The following is a 5,198-nucleotide window of genomic DNA, read 5'->3' as shown; positions in this document are numbered from 1 at the left end:
AAGTTCCTATTTTCACCGGAAGCATCCAGAACACCCGGGAAGGACCAGAGGGGGCAACGGGCCCCCAGGACCATACGCCGGCGCGGCCCAGGCCCCGGCCGCGCCGCCCTCTGCTGTCGGCGCCCCATCGACCCGCCTGCGCCGCCTCTTCGCCACTTTAAAGCCCCTGTATCGAAAACCCTGATGCGTTCGACGAAAACCACAGAAACCTTCCAGAGCCGCCGCCATCGCGAGGCCAAGATCTGGGGGATAGGAGTCTCTGTTCTGGCACGCTGCCGGAGTGGGGAAGTGCCCCCGGAAGGCTTCTCCATCGACACCGCTGCCATCTCCACCGCCATCTTCATCACCGCTGCTGCTCCCATGAGGAGGGAGTAGTTCTCCCCCGAGGCTGAGGGCTCTACCGGTAGCTATGTGGTTCATCTCTCTCCCATGTACCTCAATACAATAATCTCATGAGCTGCTTTACATGATTGAGATTCATATGAGTTTTGTATCACTACTATCTATGTGCTACTCTAGCAATGTTATTAAAGTAGTTTTATTCCTACTGCACGTGTGTAAAGGTGACAGTGTGTGCACCGTGTTAGTACTTGGTTTATGCTATGATCATGATCTCTTGTAGATTGCGAAGTTAACTATTGCTATGATAATATTGATGTGATCTATTCCTCCTACATATGCATGAAGGTGACAGTGTGCATGCTATGCTAGTACTTGGTTTAGTCTTTTGATCTATCTTACACTAAAGGTTACTAAAATATGAGCATTATTGTGGAGCTTGTTAACTCCGGCATTGAGGGTTCGTGTAATCCTACGCAATGTGTTCATCATCCAACAAAAGTGTAGAGTATGCATTTATCTATTCTGTTATGTGATCAATGTTGAGAGTGTCCACTAGTGAAAGTGTAATCCCTAGGCCTTGTTCCTAAATACTGCTATCGCTGCTTGTTTACTGTTTTACTGCGTTACTACTGCTGCAATACTACCACCATCAACTACACACCAGCAAGCTATTTTCTGGCACCATTGCTACTGCTCATATATATTCATACCACCTGTATTTCACTATCTCTTCGCCGAACTAGTGCACCTATTAGGTGTGTTGGGGACACAAGAGACTTCTTGCTTTGTGGTTGCAGGGTTGCATGAGAGGGATATCTTTGACCTCTTCCTCCCTGAGTTCGATAAACCTTGGGTGATCCACTTAAGGGAAAACTTGTCACATTCTACAAACCTCTGCTCTTGGAGGCCCAACACTGTCTACAGGAAAGGAGGGGGAAAGTAGACATCAAGCTATTTTCTGGCGCCGTTGCCGGGGAGGAAAGGTAAAAGGTACTCACACTCCGGACCTCGGCTACTAAGCTATTTTCCGGCGCATTGTAAGTACTCGAAGCTATTTCCTTTAGATCCTGCAATTGCAACTTTTTGTTTCTTGTTTACACTAGTAAGGCATAATGGACAACAATGAGTTTTTACTCTATTTCCTGATTTAAGACATGGATGGTTTGATCCGAAAATTAAAAAACCCATGGAACATGTTAGTATGAACACTTTGAATACCATTGTTGCTAATGATATGGAAAATTCTAAGCTTGGGGAAGCTGGTTTTGATGAGCATGATCTTTTTAGTCCCCCAAGCATTGAGGAGAAAATTTTCTTTGATGATACTTTGCCTCCTATTTATGATGATTATAATGATACTGGTCTTTTGGTACCACCTACTATGGAGAGTAAATTTTGTTGTGATTATACTATGCCACCTACACTTGATGAGAATAATAATGATAGCTACTTTGTTGAATTTGCTCCCGCTATTACTAATAAAATTGATTATGCTTATGTGGAGAGTAATTATTTTATGCATGAGACTCATGATAAGAATGCTTTATGTGATAGTTATATTGTTGAGTTTGCTCATGTTGCTACTGAAAGTTATTATGAGAGAGGAAAATAAGGTTGTAAAAATTTTCATGTTACTAAAACACCTCTCTATGTGCTGAAATTTTTGAAGCTATACTTGTTTTATCTTTCTATGCTTGTTGCACTATGCTTCTTGAACTTGTTTCTTTACAAGATTCCCTTTCATAGGAAGCATGTTAGGCTTAAATGTGTTTTGAATTTGCCTCTTGATGCTCTCTTTTGCTTCAAATACTATTTCTTGCGAGTGCATCATTAAAACTGCTGAGCCCATCTTAATGGCTATAAAGAAAGAACTTCTTGGGAGATAACCCATGTGTTATTTTGCTACAGTACTTTGTTTTATATTTGTGTCTTGGAAGTTGTTTACTACTGTAGCAACCTCTCCTTATCTTAGTTTTGTGTTTTGTTGTGCCAAGTTAAGCCGTTGATAGAAAAGTAAGTACTAGATTTGGATTACTGCGCAGTTCCAGATTTCTTTGCTGTCACGAATCTGGGTCCACCTCCTTGTAGGTAGATCAGAAAAATATGCCAATTTACGTGCGTGTTCCTCAGATATGTACGCAACTTTAATTAGTTTTGAGTTTTCTGATCTGAGCAACGGAAGTATTTATTAGAAATTCGTCTTTACGGACTGTTCTGTTTTGACAGATTCTGCCTTTTATTTCGCATTGCTTCTTTCGCTGTGTTGGGTGGATTTCTTTGTTCCATTACCTTCCAGTAGCTTTGAGCAATGTCCAGAAGTGTTAAGAATGATTGTGTCACCTCTGAACATGTGAGTTTTTGATTATGTACTAACCCCTCTAATGAAGTTTATGAGAAGTTTGGTGTGAAGGAAGTTTTCAAGGGTCAAGAGAGGAGGATGATATACTATGATCAAGAAGAGTGAAAGCTCTAAGCTTGGGGATGCCCCGGTGGTTCACCCCTGCATATATCAAGAAGACTCAAGCGTCTAAGCTTGGGGATACCCAAGGCATCCCCTTCTTCATCGACAAATTATCAGGTTCCTTCTCTTGAAACTATATTTTTATTCGGTCACATCTTATGTGCTTTACTTGGAGCGTCTGTATGTTTTTGTTTTTTGTTTTGTTTGAATAAATTGGATTACATCATGCTTGTGTGGGAGAGAGACACGCTCCGCTGTTGCATATGAACACATGTGTTCTTAGCTTTTAGTATTCATGGTGAAGTTTCTTCTTCGTTAAATTGTTATATGGTTGGAATTGGAAAATGATACATGTAGTAATTTGCTATAATGTCTTGGGTAATGTGATACTTGGCAATTGTTGTGCTCATGTTTAAGCTCTTGCATCATATACTTTGCACCCATTAATGAAGAAATACATAGAGCTTGCTAAAATTTGGTTTGCATAATTAGTCTCTCTAAGGTCTAGATAATTTCTAGTATTGAGTTTGAACAACAAGGAAGACGGTGTAGAATCTTATAATGTTTTCAATATGTCTTTTATGTGAGTTTTGCTGCACCGGTTCATCCTTGTGTTTGTTTCAAATAAGCCTTGCTAGCTGATGGCGTGTAACTCACACGTTCGTTGGGAACCCCAAGAGGAAGGTATGATGCGCACAGCAGCAAGTTTTCCCTCAGAAAGAAACCAAGGTTTATCGAACCAGGAGGAGCCAAGAAGCACGTTGAAGGTTGATGGCGGCGGGATGTAGTGCGGCGCAACACCAGGGATTCCGGCGCCAACGTGGAACCTGCACAACACAACCAAAGTACTTTGCCCCAACGAAACAGTGAGGTTGTCAATCTCACCGGCTTGCTGTAACAAAGGATTAACCGTATTGTGTGGAAGATGATTGTTTGCAGAAAACAGTAGAACAAGATGTGCAAGAGATTGTATTTCAGTAAAGAGAATTGGACCGGGGTCCACAGTTCACTAGAGGTGTCTCTCCCATAAGACAAACAGCATGTTGGGTGAACAAATTACAGTTGGGCAATTGACAAATAAAGAGAGCATTACCATGCACATACATATCATGATGAGTATAGTGAGATTTAATTGGGCATTACGACAAAGTACATAGACCGCCATCCAACTGCATCTATGCCTAAAAAGTCCACCTTCAGGTTATCATCCGAACCCCCTCCAGTATTAAATTGCAAAGCAACAGGACAATTGCTTTTAGTATGGTAAGTAATGTAATCATCAACTACATCCTTAGACATAGCATCAATGTTTTATCCCTAGTGGCAACAAGACAAAGACAACACAACCTTAGAACTTTCACACATCGTCCTGTGTCAATGCAGGCATGAACCCACTATCGAGCATAAGTACTCCCTCTTGGAGTTACAAGCATCTACTTGGCTGAAAGCATCTACTTGTAACGGAAAGCATGCAAGATCATAAACAACACATAGATTTAACTTTGATAATCAACATAACAAGTATTCTCTATTCATCGGATCCCAACAAACGCAACATATAGAATTACAGATAGATGATCTTGATCATGTTAGGCAGCTCACAAGATCCGACAATGATAGCACAATGGGGAGAAGACAACCATCTAGCTACTGCTATGGACCCATAGTCCAGGGGTAGACTACTCACACATCACACCGGAGGCGACCATGGCGGCGTAGAGTCCTCCGGGAGATGATTCCCCTCTCCGGCAGGGTGCCGGAGGCGATCTCCTGGATCCCCCGAGATGGGATCGGCGTTGGCGGCGTCTCTGGAAGGTTTTCCGTATCGTGGCTCTCTGTACTGGGGGTTTCGTCACGGAGGCTATTTGTAGGCGGAAGGGCAGGTCAAGAGGCGGCACGGGGGCCCCACACCACAGGGCCGCGCGGCCAAGGGGGGCCACGCCGCCCTAGGGTGTGGCCCCCTCGTCGCCCCTCTTCGTCTCTCCTTCGGACTTCTGGAAGCTTCGTGGAAAAATAGGCCCCCGGGCTTTGATTTCGTCCAATTCGAGAATATTTCCTTACTAGGATTTCTGAAACCAAAAACAGCAGAAAACAAAGAATCGGCACTTCGGCATCTTGTTAATAGGTTAGTTCCAGAAAATGCACGAATATGACATAAAGTGTGCATAAAACATGTAGATAACATCAATAATGTGGCATGGAACATAAGAAATTATCGATACGTTGGAGACGTATCAGCATCCCCAAGCTTAGTTACGCTCGTCCGAGCGAGGTAAAACGATAACACAGATAATTTCTGGAGTGACATGCCATCATAATCTTGATCATACTATTTGTAAAGCATATGTAGTGAATGCAGCGATCAAAACAATGTATATGACATGAGTAAACAAGT

The sequence above is a fragment of the Lolium perenne genome, chromosome 4, assembly GCF_019359855.2.
Source record: "Lolium perenne isolate Kyuss_39 chromosome 4, Kyuss_2.0, whole genome shotgun sequence".
NCBI classification, from domain to species: Eukaryota; Viridiplantae; Streptophyta; class Magnoliopsida; order Poales; family Poaceae; genus Lolium; species Lolium perenne.
This window is presented reverse-complemented; position numbering follows the sequence as displayed.